Source organism: Bos taurus, chromosome 27, assembly GCF_002263795.3.
Source record: "Bos taurus isolate L1 Dominette 01449 registration number 42190680 breed Hereford chromosome 27, ARS-UCD2.0, whole genome shotgun sequence".
Lineage (NCBI taxonomy): Eukaryota > Metazoa > Chordata > Mammalia > Artiodactyla > Bovidae > Bos > Bos taurus.
Genome location: NC_037354.1, coordinates 31,699,809 through 31,714,687, shown reverse-complemented (window position 1 = coordinate 31,714,687; position 14,879 = coordinate 31,699,809). Strand labels below are relative to the sequence as shown.

Genomic DNA, 14,879 nt, shown 5'->3' with positions numbered 1-14,879 from the left:
TTTCTGGAACTCTCTTGCTTTTACCATGATCTAATGGATGTTGGCAATTTGATCTCTGATTCCTCTGCCTTTTCTAAATCCAGCTTGACCATCTGGAAGTTCACAGTTCATGCACTGTTGAAGCCTGGCTTGGAAAATTTTAAGCATTACTTTGCTAGCATGTGAGATGAGTGCAATTGTGCAGTAGTTTGAACATTCTTTGCTATTGCCTTTATTTGGAATCAGAATGACAACTGACCTTTTCCAGTCCTGTGGCTACTGTTGAGTTTTCCAAATTTGCTGGCATATAGTGTGCAGCACTTTAATAGCATCATCTTTTAAGATTTGAAATAGCTCAACTGGAATTCCATCACCTCCACTAGCTTTGTTCATAGGGATACTTCATAAGGCCCACTTGACTTCGCATTCCAGGATGTCTGGCTCTAAGTGAGTGATCACACCATCATGGTTAACTGGGTCATGAAGATCTTTTCTGTATAGTTTTTCTGTGTATTCTTGCCACCTCTTCATAATATCTTCTTCTGTTCAGTCAGTTCAGTTCAGTTGCTCATTCTTGTCTGACTCTTTGTGACCCCATGAACCGCAGCACGCCAGGCCTCCCTGTCCATCACCAACTCCCAGAGCTACCCAAACCCATGTCCATCTCAGTGATGTCATCCAACCATCTCATCCTCTGTCATCCCCTTCTCCTCCTGCCCTCAATCTTTCCCAGCCATCACGGGCTTTTCAAATGAGTCAGCTCTTCACATCAGGTTGCCAAAATATTGGAGTTTCAGCTTCTGTTAGGTCCATATTATTTCTGGCCTTTATTGTGTCCATTTTTGCATGAAACGTTCCCTAATCTCTAATTTTCTTGAAGAGATTTCTAGTCTTTCCCATTCTATTTTTTCCCTCTTTTTCTTTGCATTGATCACTGAGGAAGGCTTTCTTATCTCTCCTTTCTGTTCTTTTGAACTTTGCATTCAAATGGGTATATCTTTCCTTTTCTTTTTTGCCTTTTGCTTCTCTTCTTTTCTCAGCTATTTGTAAGGCCTCCTCAGACAACCATTTTGCCTTTTTTAATTCCTTTTTCTTAGGGATGGTCTTGATAACTGTTTCCTGTACAATGTCATGAAACCCCTCCACAGTTCTACAGGCACTCTATCAGATCAAATCCCTTGAATCTATTTGTCACTTCCACTGTATAATTGTAAGGGATTTGATTTAGGCCATACCTGAATGGTCTAGTGGTCTTCCCTACTTTCTTCAGTTTAAGTCTGAATTTGGCAATAAGGAATTCGTGATATGAGCAACAGTCAGTTCCCGGTCTTGTTTTTGCTGACTGTATAGAGCTTCTCCATCTTCAGCTTCAAAGAATACTATTAATCTGATTTTGGTATTGACCATTAGGTGATGTCCAGGTGTAGACTCATCTCTTGTGTTGTTGGAAGAGGGTGTTGGCTATGACCAGTGCATTCTTTTGGCAAAATTCGGTTAGCCTTTGCCCTGCTTCATTTTGTACCCCAAGGCCAAACTTGCCTGTTACTCCAGGTATTACTTGATTTCCTACTTTTGCATTCCAGTCCCTTATGATGAAAAGGATATCTTTTTTTGATATTAGTTCTAGAAGTTCTTGTAGGGCTTCATGCTGCTGCTGCTGCTAAGTCGCTTCAGTCATGTCTGACTCTGTGCAACCCCATAGACAGCAGCCCACCAGGCTCCCCCGTCCCTGGGATTCTCCAGGCAAGAACACTGGAGTGGGTTGTCATTTCCTTCTCCAATGCATGAAAGTGAAACGTGAAAGTGAAGTCGCTCAGTTGTGTCCAACTCTTAGCGACCCCATGGACTGTAGCCCACTAGGCTCCTCCATCCACGGGATTTTCCAGGCAAGAGTACTGGGTGGGGTGCCATTGCCTTCTCTGGTAGGGCTTCATAGAACTGTTCAACTTCATCTTCTTCAGCATTAGTACTTGGGGCACAGACTTGTATTACTGTGATACTGAATGGTTTGCCTTGGAAACAAAGAGATCATTCTGTCATTTTTGAGATTGCACCCAAGTACTGTATTTTGTATTCTTTTGTTGACTGTGAGGGCTACTCCATTTCTTCTAAGGAATTCTTGCCCACAGTAGTAGATATAATGGTCATCTGAATTAAATTCACCCATTCCAGTCCATTTTACTTCAGTGATTCCTAAAATGTCTATGTTTACTCTTGGCATCTCCTGTTGACCACTTCCAATTTATCTTGATTAATGGACCTAATATTCCAGGTTCCTATGCAATATTGCTCTTTATGGCATCGTACCTTACTTCCATCACCAGTCACATCCACAACTAGGCATTGTTTTTGCTTTGGCTCTGTCTCTTCATTTTTTCTGGAGTTATTTCTCCACTGATCTCCAGTATTATATTGGGTGCCTACTGACCTGGGCAGTTCATCTTTCAGTGTCATATCTTTTTGCCTTATCATACTGCTCATGGGGGTCCTAATGGCAAGAATACTGAAGTGTTTTGCCATTCCCTTCTCCAGTGGACCATGTTTTGTGTGAACTCTCCACCATGACCTGTCTATCTTGGGTGGCCCTACACGGCATGGCTCATAGTTTCACTGAGTTTAGACAAGGCTGTGGTCCATGTGATCAGTTTGGTTAGTTTTCTATGATTGTGGTTTTCATTCTGTCTGCCCCTCTGATAGAGAAGGATAAGAGGCTTATGGAAGCTTCCTGATGGGAGAGACTGGCTGTGGGGGAAACTGTAGGGGAAACCAAAGAATTATATCTTTCAGATATTCAGCTGCTATGAAATATCCATGGTCTATTATAGCTGAAAAATGGATTTTCTTTTTTAGAATAGGAATTCTCAAAGTTTTTCTAATGCAAAAATGGGTCTTGACTCTTGAAGAAGATAGAGCTTAACATGCTTCTAGAAGTTTTTTGACAACTTTTTGTACTGAGCATCTGACTAGTGTTCTACAAATAATACATTGAAAAATGTAATTCCAGTTTGGATAAGTAAACTGAGGCACAGAAACGAATGGAGTGGGAGCCCATGGATAAAGTAATTACACAAGAAAAACAAAGGCAGGAAGACATTTCCATCCTATGCACCCCCAGCAGCCTCAAAAGGGAGACCATTTCACCGGAGAAGCAAGAGTTATGACATTTATTGATAGTCAAGGAAATAAATTTTATTTATTATTGGATTGCTGTTGTTGACTATTGCTCTCTGTGTGACCACACAGCTTGATAAAATCTTGAACTTAATCTGTTATCTTCACCTTAATGCAACCACATGCTTGACTGTTATAGTTCACACTGAAAAGAAAAAATATTTGCATTAGAAACATTCCTATTTTATAATTACATTTTGATTGCGGAGGCATTATCTGGGCATCCTGCAAAGCTCAACTAATGCAAACCTAATTCCCCTTTAATACCAATCCCAGGAGGAGTTTAACTTGAAAACAGCAAGATTTATGTTTAAGTCTGTAGATTATTTTTAAAATTTTAGTTGTTATATTTTATGTACTGTATAAGGAAGAAAACAGATAATCAGAAAGTTCTGTTATTTCTTCTTTTCCAAAGGAGGCAGGAAAGGCACAAAGCCCACAGTTATCAGTTATATAGTCTGGAAGATGATTGCAGAGCAAACAGGTGCACCACTGCACAGTCACACAACGTCTCGGGTAAGATATATGAGAATAGGACATATCTCTTCTATAATTATAATTATTAGGGTGATTAACATTTATTGAACTCTTTCTATATACCATTTCTTCTGCACAACAACCCAAAGAGGTAGCTACAATTAAGTATCTTCCTTATAAAACCTGGTAAATCAAGCCAGAAAGATTAGGTAACATGTTTAAGATGCATCGCTGTGTCTTTTCTATGACTCGACATCTATGCTTTTAACCACTGTTCTATATGTGGATAACCACCCAGCAGTGATTCTCTTTTAAGTGTGATCCACTTAAAAGCATCATCCATATGGCCTGAGAACTAGATGGAAAGACCTTCTGAAGCAGAAACTCTGTGGATGGGATGAGCATCAGGTTTTCACCACCCCTCCAGTTGATGCTGAGTTTCTCTAAAACTTAAGAACCATTGCTATGCAGCATGATACTCACTCAATGTGTTTTTGGTTGAGGTGTATTTTAAGAGACACTATAAAGGATTTTTTTTTATTATACATTACAGACACATCTCTCAAATATCCAAGGTCAATCTTCAGAGCACATTATAGCAGACACTTTAAATCTTATTTATAAAATCAGTCTAATATATTGTTTTGCTCCTGTCTGTCTTCTTTCCTACCTCCCAGGGCCCCTGCACTTGTATGAGTGCCTGACTCTGCTGCTTTAGGAGAAGACAATCCTACTTCCCTTCATGCTTTCTGAGCCCCAGTGTCCTCATGAGTCTACCCCACCTATCTAGGAGTCATCAGCGTCCAGCACAGCCTCTGGCACATTGCAGACAGTTAATAATCATTAACGAAATCATCTATTAAACTGCTATAAACTCTGGAGCAGATTTTCAATGATTATTCTAGGGACGTTTCTGAAAGGAGATTTGTAATACTTGCTGACTAAATATCTGGGTACAACAAAGCATCTATCCAAGCTGGATATCATCATACTTCCATAACATATACATTAGCAATGTGGTCATTTGTCTTCAAAGATGGATTCTCCAGTGATCTACAGCTTCCCAGTAATCACCTTCTGTATACAGTGATTTTTGGTCATTTTTGAGTTTTTTGTTTTTCATTTTTTCATCTTCATTTTGTTTATTGGAGTATAGTTGCTTTACACTGCTGTGTCAGTTTCTGCTGCACAGCAAAGTGAATCAGCTATATGTATATATATATATATATATATATATATATATATATATAGTCCATTTTGGGGGGGTTTCCTTCCCATTTAAGTCACCACAGAGAACCTATTACAACTCTACAGAGCCCTAGTATACTGCCCTGTGCTGCACAGTAAGTTCTCATTAGTCATCTGTTTTATACACAGCATCAATAATGTATATGTGTCAATCCCCACCTCCCAGTTTGTTCCCTTTGTCTTTGTCTTTGTCTCTATTTCTGTTTTTTAAATAAGATCATCTATCCTATTTTTCTAGATTCCACATATATGCATTAATATTGTATATTACGTTAATATATAATAATATACAATATATACAATATACATAATTTTGAAACTGAATCATTTAGGAATGGAGTTTCTGCCTTGGTTTCTTGAAATATGTATTCAAGGGAAAACCAGTCACCACATAAGGAGTCTATACTGAGACCTTTGTGCTGTAAGGGAATCCTAAGAAGCTAGTCAAATGGAGAGGCTCTATGGATAGATAGAAATGTCCAGTCAACCCCTAACTGTCCTGGGCCTTCCAGATGAGGCACAAGACTTGGGAGTGGAAAGCTATCATGGACATCCAGCCTAATGAGCCTTCAGCTGGGACACATCTGCTATCTGACTGCAACCATATGAATGACCTCAGACAAGAGCCTACATGAGCACAGCCAATCACAAAACAGTGAGCAACAATAATGCACTGTTGTTTTAAGTCACTACATCTCAAGGTAGTTTGTTATATAGCAAGTGCTAACTGTAACAATAGGTCAGGGTTTAAAAAGTGTTGCATATGCTGAACATATGTCATGGCGCCTAAATGTAATACAATCGGCTAAGAGAGATGGGTAAGATCTATGTATAATTCATTTCATTTTCTTAGCTTTAGTAACACATTACTGTTGCTTAAATGTGGACTGTACATGCTCTTCTTATGAGTATAAAAACTAAATTTGCATAGAAGGCAATGTGGCATTTTGCATATTTCAGTGGAGTTAGAAATTTCATTAACAGTACAAGGAATATTTTTATGAGTATCCATGAAAGTAAAAAAAAAGGATAAAATTTGTATCCTGTTTAAAATTTTATAACTTGAGTTACACTGTACATTAAGTAGATTAGTTCCTAATACAACTTAAGAAAAGTGACTAAATGTTGACTGGTACTGCTTCCAGAAAGCTGTGAAGACTAGTATCATGTGAATCAGCCTCTTTAGGGAACCAGATACACACACATTCCATCCTTCATACTGGGACCTTCCCCGAGATACTCCGTAAGCCCACCTGACTGATGTTATTTAGCTTAACATTTGTCAAATTCCTGACCCTGAACAATTTTTATTTTATAATTAATTTTTTTTCTTCTCCACCTCTATCCTTCTCCAATACATAGTCGACTAAATGCATATCTTTATATATACCACTTACAATTTATCACATAGTATATATTGAACAATAGACTGATTCCAAATAGGAAAAGGAGTATGTCAAGGCTGTATATTGTCACCATGCTTATTTAACTTATATGCAGAGTACATCATGAGAAATGCTGGGCTGGAGGAAGCACCAGCTGGAATCAAGATTGCTTGGAGAAATATCAATAACCTCAGATATGTAGATGACACCACCCTTATGGCAGAAAGTGAAGAAGAACTAAAGAGCCTCTTGATGAAAGTGAAAGGGGAGAGTGAAAAAGTTGGCTTAAAGCTCAACATTCAGAAAACAAAGATCATGGCATCTGGTCCCATCACTTCATGGCAAATAGATGGAGAAACAGTGGAAATAGTGTCAGACTTTATTTTTCTGGGCTCCAAAATCACTGCAGATGGTGACTGCAGCCATGAAATTAAAAGATGCTTACTCCTTGGAAGGAAAGTTATGACCAACCTAGATAGCATATTCAAAAGCAGAGACATTACTTTGCCAACAAAGGTCCATCTAGTCAAAGCTATGGTTTTTCCTGTGGTCATATATGGATGTGAGAGTTGGACTATAAAGAAAGCTGAGCGTCAAAGAATTGATGCTTTTGACCTGTAGTGTTGGAGAAGACTCTTGAGAGTCCCATGGACTGCAAGAAGATCCAACCAGTCCATTCTAAAGGAAATCAGTCCTGAATATTCATTGGAAGGACTGATGCTGAAACTGAAACTCCAATACTTTGGCCACCTGAGGCAAAGAGCTGACTCATTTGAAAAGACCCTGATGCTGAGAGGGATTGGGGGCAGGAGGAGAAGGGGACAACAGAGGATGAGATAGTTGGATGGTATCACCAACTCAATGGACATGAGATTCAGTAAACTCTGGGAATTGGTGATGGACAGGGAGGCCTAGCATGCTGCAGTCCATGGGGTCGCAAAGATTCAGACATGACTGAGTGACTGAACTGAACTGAACTGAATATATGCTAGCTTTATTCTATACACAACTAAATCATAATGTACTTATAGGTGAAAGTGAAGTCGCTTAGTCATGTCTGACTCCTTGTGACCCCATGGACTGTAGCCTACCAGGGTCCTCCGTCCATGGGATTTTCCAGACAAGAGTACTAGAGTGGGTTGCCATTTCCTTTTCCAGGCGATCTTCCCAACCCAGGGATTGAACCCAGGTCTTCCACCTTGCAGGCTGACATGTTACTGTTTGAGCCATCAGGTAAGCCTTATAGGCAAAGATCATTTCTTTTTTTTTTTCAAGCATTATAGAGATATCATTGACATGTAACATTGTGTAAGGCTAAGGCTCACAACGTGTTGATATGATACATTTATATATAGGAAAATGATTACCACCATAGCATTAGCTATGTAACATGATTAGGTGTGACATGACACATCTATCATGTCATGTAATTACAGTGTGTGTGTGTAGTAATAACACTAAGATCTACTCTTTTAGCATTTTTAAGTATATAATAATGTATTAATAAATATAATCATGTTATACATTAGATTTCCAGAACTCATTCAGTTTATAACTGGAATTGTGTGCCCTTTAATCAATATGTCCCCACTTCCCCCAACACCCAGCCCTTGGTGACCACAACTCTACTCCCTCTCTCTATGACTTCAGTTATTATTTTAGATTTCTGTATAACAGATATAATACAGAATATGTCTTTCTCTGTTTGACTTATTTCACTTAACATAAATTTCTTCAAAGTCCATCCGTGTCGTTATAAATGACAGAATTTCCTTCCTTTTTCATGGCTGGATAGTAATTCCACGATAGACTGATAGAGATAGATATACATGTACCTATAAAAAGTACATATATCTCATCAAGGTCCTGATTCCAATGGCTTTGACTATACCTGGAAGTGGACTTGCGGGATCATGTGGTGGATATAGTTTTAATACTCTGAGAAGCCTCGACACTCTTCTATAGGGGCTGCACCACCCTGCATTCCACAAACAGTGCCCTGAATGCACAGGTTCCCTTTTCTCCAGTTTTGCTAACACTTGCTATCTTTTGCCTTGTTGATAACAGCCATTATGACAGGTAGGAGGGGATATCTTGTGGTTTTGACTCGCATCACTTTCCTGACATTTAGTGATATCCATCACATTTTCACATACCTATTGTCTATTTGTATGTCTTCTTTAGACAAATGTCTAGTCAGTGCCTCTGACCATTTTTCAATCAGATTGATTATTTTTTTGCTACCGAACTGTATTAATTCTTTATATATTTTGAATATTAACTCCTCATCAGATAAACGATTTCAATTTGAAAACATTTCTCTCCTTCCATAGGTTGCCTTATTTTATGTATTTTCTTTTTTTTCCTGCTGTGAGAGGCTTTTTAGTTTGATATAGTTCTGGTGATTAATTTTTACTTTTGGTGCCTGTACTTTTGGTGCAGTATTGAAAAAAGTTGCTGCCAAGACTGATATTAAGGAGATTTAGCTCCATGTTTTCATCTTGAAATTTTCCATGTTCAGTTCTTATGTTTAAGTCTTTAATCCATTTTGAGTTAATTTTTGTGAGTGGTGTAAAGTAGGTGTCAAATTTCCTTGTTGAAATTTTCTCAGCACTATTTATGGAAAGAACTATCCTTTCCTCATTAAGTATGCTAGGTTCCACTGTCAAACATTCACTGACTGCATGTTAGGGTTATGTCTGAACTCTCAAGTGTGTTCCATCGGTCTGTTAGTTTTTATGCCAGGACCATATTATTTTGATTACTATCGCTTTTCCTATTTTCCATAATGCTATCCTTTTGTTCCCATTCTGTATTATTTGTGAATCTATTGTCGGTGTTTGCTTTGTGGTTACTGTGAGGCTTGCATAAAACACTAAACATAACCCACTATTTACACTGATAATGTAACTTTGCACACAAAAACTACCCTTGTACTCCTTTTTTATGTTTCCGATGTCACAATTTACGTATTTTATTGAAATTGTGTATCCATTAACAAATTATTGTAGTATAGCTGTTTTTGTCTTTAACCTTTATACTACAGTTAAGTAGTTAACAGACAACCCTATTTCAGCACTATTTGTTAGCAAGTCTGAATCTGACCGTATGATTAACTTTACTAGTGTGTTGTATATTTTCATATGTTTTCATGTTACTAATTAGCATCCTTTCATTTCAGCTTAAAGAATTCTTTCCAGCATTTCTTATAAGGCAGGCTTAGTGGTGGTAAACTCCTCAGGCTACTTTTGTTAGGAAAAGTCTTTATTTCACCTTTATTTCTGAAAGACAGCATTTTCATTGTTGGATGAAGTATGCTCGGTTGGCATTTTTCTTTCCTTCATCACTTTGAATTTATCATCCTGTTCTTTGCTGGACCACAAGATCTGTACTGATCTGTACAAACCCACTTTAGTGGTTTGAGAATCTCCTTTTTCTCTTGCCACTTTTAAAATTCTTTGTTTTACTTATTTTTTGTTTGTTTGGTTTGAACTGTATTTTATATATATGTATATGTATATATATATATATATGTATTTTTTTTTTTTTTTTTTACTTTACAATATTGTATTGGTTTTGCCATACACTAACATGAATCTGCCACGGGTGTACACATGTTCCCCATCCCCCCCTACCTCCCTCCCCATACCTTCCCTCTGGGTCATCCCAGTGCACCAGCCCCAAGCATCTTGTATCCTTCATCGGACCTGGACTGGTGATTCGTTTCACATATGATATTGTACATGTTTCAATGCCATTCTCTCAAATCATCCCCCCACCTCCTACAGAGTCCAAAACACTGTTCTATACACCTGTGTTTCTTTTGCTGTCTCGCATACAGGGTTATCATTACCATCTTTCTCAATTTCTTTTAGAAAGCTTCATTTTAGTGGATCTTGGAAAAGTTCACCTTGGATTGAAATTTTTTGGTACCAATTAGTTTTATGAAGTTAGACTTCCAAATACATCCCCAGGTTTGAGAAGTTTTCAGTCCTTAAATAAGCTTTCTGTCCCCTTTCCCCTTTCTGTCCTTCGGGGACCCCAGTGCGCACACATCGCCTTCTCTTGATGTCATCCCACGAGTCCCATGGCCTTTCTTCATCCCTCTTCATTCTTTTTGCTTCTCTGACTAATTTCAGTTGCTCTGTCTTCTCGCTTGTACTCTTCTCTTCTGTTTGGACAAATCTGCTATTAAAAATTTCTATTGAATTTTTTAGTCCAGTTGTATTCTCTGACTCCAAAAAAAATTCATCTTTGGTTCTTTTTAATGTTTTCTGTATCTTTGTTGAGCTTCTCATTTTTATCTCATATGTTTTTCCTATTACTGTTAAGAAGTTTCTCTGTGTTCTCCTGCAGCTCTCTGAGCAATTATTGAGAATTCTTTGTCAAGAAATTCCTGGATCTCCATTTCCTTGGGACCAGTTACTGGAGATTTATTATATTCCTTTGGTAAAGGAATATAGTAAATTCTTCATGATTCCTTTAGCCTTGAAAAGGTGTTTGTGCAACTGGGGAGGCAGTCATTTCTTCCAGACTTTACGGATTAACTGCAGTAAGCAAAGGCTCTCACTCGAGGCTGGGGACGCACTGGAGCTTACTGGGACCCTGAGTCTAGTGGTACAGGCCCTTAGTGGGAGGCAGGTAGTGGCTCTGGGTGGGGGCCGGGGAGCATGATGTCCCTTCCACTCAGGCTGCTGCGGTTCATAGCATCAACAACTGTGTGGTCCTTGGTAAGTACCAAGATGGGGAGGGAGGGTAGCAGTGGTTGCCAGGGCTGCTCGGATCCTCAGTGGTACCTCAGGTCCACCTGCTAGAGACCAGGGCAGGCAGCAGTGGTGGCTGGAGCCAGTGGTGTGAACACACTTGGCAGTGGGGGCCGTTGCAGGTGCCTATGTAGTAGCAGGGGCTGGCTGCACACAACTACAGACTGGCACAGGCCAGGGCAGGCAGGAAGGACTGTGACCAACCACAGGCTCACTGGCAGCTCTCTCCCGTAGCTGCACAATCTCTCCTTTGGCATGCACACTGCCATGGGCGTGTGATGACAGGGGGCAGGCTGGGGGCAGGCACAAGCACAGCTGGAGATGCTGGCTGTAGGTGAGCACAGTGGTGCAGGCCAGTGACAGAAGACAGGGTCTGATCCAAGCCACACGCAGAGGCTCCACTGTGGACGGGCTCTACCATGGCTACACAGTCTCCCTTGGCATGCGTGTAGCAGCGGAGGCTGGTTCCGTGCCTGTACACAGCTGGAGCTCATCCCTGAGCATGTGCATGGCAGTGGGGACAGCTGCAGGGGTCTAGGCTAGTGTCCTGTATTCAGGCAGCCATGGACGGCTGAGCTGGCTATCGTTCCTGAGTTCTGGCAGACGTGGGACTGAGCTGGCATTAGTGACCATGGATACCCATGGAGCTCAAGCTGGTGAAAACAGCAGGGGCTCCAAGGAGGCTGTACTGGCCTTTTAGTTGCTTTGGAGACAAAATCTGCTGGGTTTGCCTGCAGAACAGACCGCTGGGAATGCAACTTCTCTTGCTACATGGCAGCTCTTGATAGCCCAGGCGTTCTTCCCTGCTCCTGCACCTCTGTAAAGTCTCAGCTTCGCAGCCTGGTTAAGGTGAAACCAAATCAGGACCTTAGTTAAGAGCCTCAAAAGGCTGGGAAATCTCGTGGCTCTTCTCAATGTTCCTCTCCCAGTGAGAGGAACTCTTTATAGCTGAGAAGTTCCATTTTAGAGCTGAGCAATGCTGGCTTGGGGTTGGAGCAGGGGGCGGGGATGATGCAAACAAAATGAAGCTGTCACCTTCTCTCCTTGCATGGTTATTCTCAGGTTTTTGATCCATTGTGTTGGCAAAATCTCTTAAGTGGAGTCCAGAGCATTCCCAGGGTGCTTTTGTTCATGGATAGCTATCTAATTGCTGATCTTCATTGAGGGGGAAAAGGTTGGGGTCTCCAATGTTGCTATTTTGGTGACCTCCAGAAAAGGTCATTTCCTAACTTCCTTTTGTATCCCTGATAGTACCTGGATTAATATATTAGAAATTATTTAAGAGATATTTATCAAAATGAAGGAATGGGATAATTGCATGGCTGGAAAGATACCTTATTTTGTTTTCCAGACTGAGATACATACAGCATAGTTGATACATTTGAATTGTTTTATCCTCGACCTCTGATTTGTCTGCTGCAGTCTACACTCTATTCTCCAATTCTATTCAGTCTATACAGTGGACTGACTTCTTTGCAAACAAGCTCTGATTTAAAATCCACGATAGAACCATGATCACTGCCAGACCCACTACTCTCAGCTCACCTTGTGGCTTAACTTAAGTAACAGATACTCAATACCCCAGGCTTCCCCAGTGGCTCAGTGGCAAAGAAACTGCCTGCCAATGCAGGATGCGCAGGTTCGATTACTGGGTCAAGAAGATCCCCTGGAGAAGGGAATGGCTACCCACTCCAGTGTTCTTGGAAATACTAAGATCATGGCATCTGGACCCATCACTTAATGGCAAATAGATGGGTAAACAGTGATGGACTTTATTTTTGGGGGCTCCAAAATCACTGCAGATGGTGACTGCAGTCATGAATTAAAAGATGCTTGCTCCTTGGAAGAAAACCAAGATTTTGGAGACAAAATCTGCTGGGTTTGCCTGCAGAACAGACCACTAGGAACTCAACTGCTCTTGTTACATGGCTGCTCTTGGTAGCCCAAGACCTTGGTTATCTATGACCAACCTAGACAGCTTATTAAAAAGCAGAGACATTACTTTGCTAACAAAGGTCCATCTAGTCAAAGCTATAGTTTTTCCAGTAGTCATGCATGGATGCGAGAGTTGGACTATAAAGAAAGCTGAGCACTGAAGAATTGATGCTTTTAAACTGTGGTGTTGGAGAAGACTCTTGAGGGTCCCGTAGACTGCAAGGAGATCCAACCAGCCCATCCCTAAGGAAATCAGTCCTGAATATTCATTGGAAGGACTGATGCTGAAGCTGAAATTCCAATATTTGGCCAACTGATGTGAAGAACTGACTCATTTGAAAAGACCCTGATGCTGGGAAATATTGAAGGAAGGAGGAAAAGGGGATGATAGAGGATGAGATGGTTGGATGGCATCACTGACTCAATGGATATGAATTTCAGCAAGCTCCAGCAGTTGGTGATGGATGGGGAAGCTTGGCGTGCTGCAGTCCATGGGGTTGTAAAGAGTCGGATATGACCGTGTGACTGAACTGAACTGAACCCACTCCAGTGTTCTGGCCCGGAGAAGTCCGTGAACAGAGGAGCCTGGCTGGCTACAGTTCATGGGGTCACAAAGAGTTGGACATGACTGAGTGACAAACAACAACAACAGCAACTCAATACCCCAGTGTTGTATCTGCGGTGAAGTCTTCCCCTAAAGGAAAATGCTGGGGAAACAATGAACAAAGTCATGTACAAGTATAAATCGTCATAAAATATCAAATCAGCATAAGCTGTGACCAGTGAGTCAAGCACTTGACATTTATTTACATGCTTAAAGTTTTACCATAATGTTTAACTTTAAACTAATGGAAAAGATGTTTTGTGACATCTTCTAAATTATTTCCAGAACTTTGCTTCTTAGTCTATAGAAGAATGTTTATCTTGTTTATCTAAACAAGAATGTTTATCTGTCATGGTGCTGACAAGCCCATCAGCTAAAAAGGGATACAGCACAGATTTTTGCTCTCCATACCACAGATATCACTTAACCACACCAGGAGATTCACCACCACTAAATATCAACACTTTAACACATAAAACTCTGAAACAGGAAACCTCTCAGGGGGTCTTCAACTATCTCAGCAAGTTCTACTAATAGATTTCATACTGTGAGTGACTCACTCACACACACACACTCATACACTGCTTTCCACAGTAGACCTAGAAAATATAATGAAAAAAAGAGGAGAGCCCAGCTGGCAGTGAAGTCTCCTTCTTCACTCTTTAAATACTTTAAGCTTCTTCTACTTGCCTTCACATAAGCACCTCATTACTAATCCGTCTCTCCTCCCCTCTAGGCTTATTTTCACAAATATCCTCAAGAACTCAGGAAAAAAGAAAGCAAGAACACAAGTCCCCTTTATTATAAGGCAGGAGACTCCCAATATCTGGATAATTGTAGACCATTCTCCGAGCCTGTTGATGGGAAAGAGAGGGAGGCATCAGGGATGCAATGAAATGTAGCACATTTGATCAGGAACGGAAACCTCGGGGATTGAAAGCTGCCTTAGTCTGCTTGAGCTGCTATAGCACAATACTATAGACAGGGTGGCTTAAACAGAGACATTCATTTCTCACAGTCTTCGGTGCTGCGAAGTCCAAGACTAAGGTGCCAGGAGATTTGGTGCCTGGTGAGACTCCTCTTCCTGATTTGCTGTCAGGTGACACAGAGATATCATCTCTCTCACGTCTCCTCCTACAAGGGCACTAATCCCATTTATGGGGACTCCACCTTCATGACCCAACTACTTTCTAAGGTTCCAAATACCTTTACACTGAGGGCTAGAGCTTCAGTATACGAGCGGGGGTGGGGGGTGGGGACACAAACATGCAGTCTACAGCAGCGGCTTTAGAAGAAGTGGACATCAAGGAAATGGGG

At 40.6% G+C, this 14,879-nt stretch overlaps 1 long non-coding RNA gene across 2 annotated transcripts in view; it reads right to left on the bottom strand.

Annotated features, from left to right (window-relative positions):
• LOC112444609 (uncharacterized) overlaps nucleotides 1-14,879 on the bottom strand; it is a 131,987-nt gene that overhangs the window by 68,316 nt on the left and 48,792 nt on the right. Inside the window, exon 3 of one of the 2 annotated variants that reach the window (XR_003032975.2) lies at nucleotides 3,130-3,295. The exons of the other annotated variant lie outside the window; for it this stretch is intronic. This is a non-coding gene — a long non-coding RNA (uncharacterized lncRNA). Of the gene's footprint in view, nucleotides 1-3,129; nucleotides 3,296-14,879 lie in introns of those variants that run through there. 2 annotated transcript variants of the gene reach the window in all.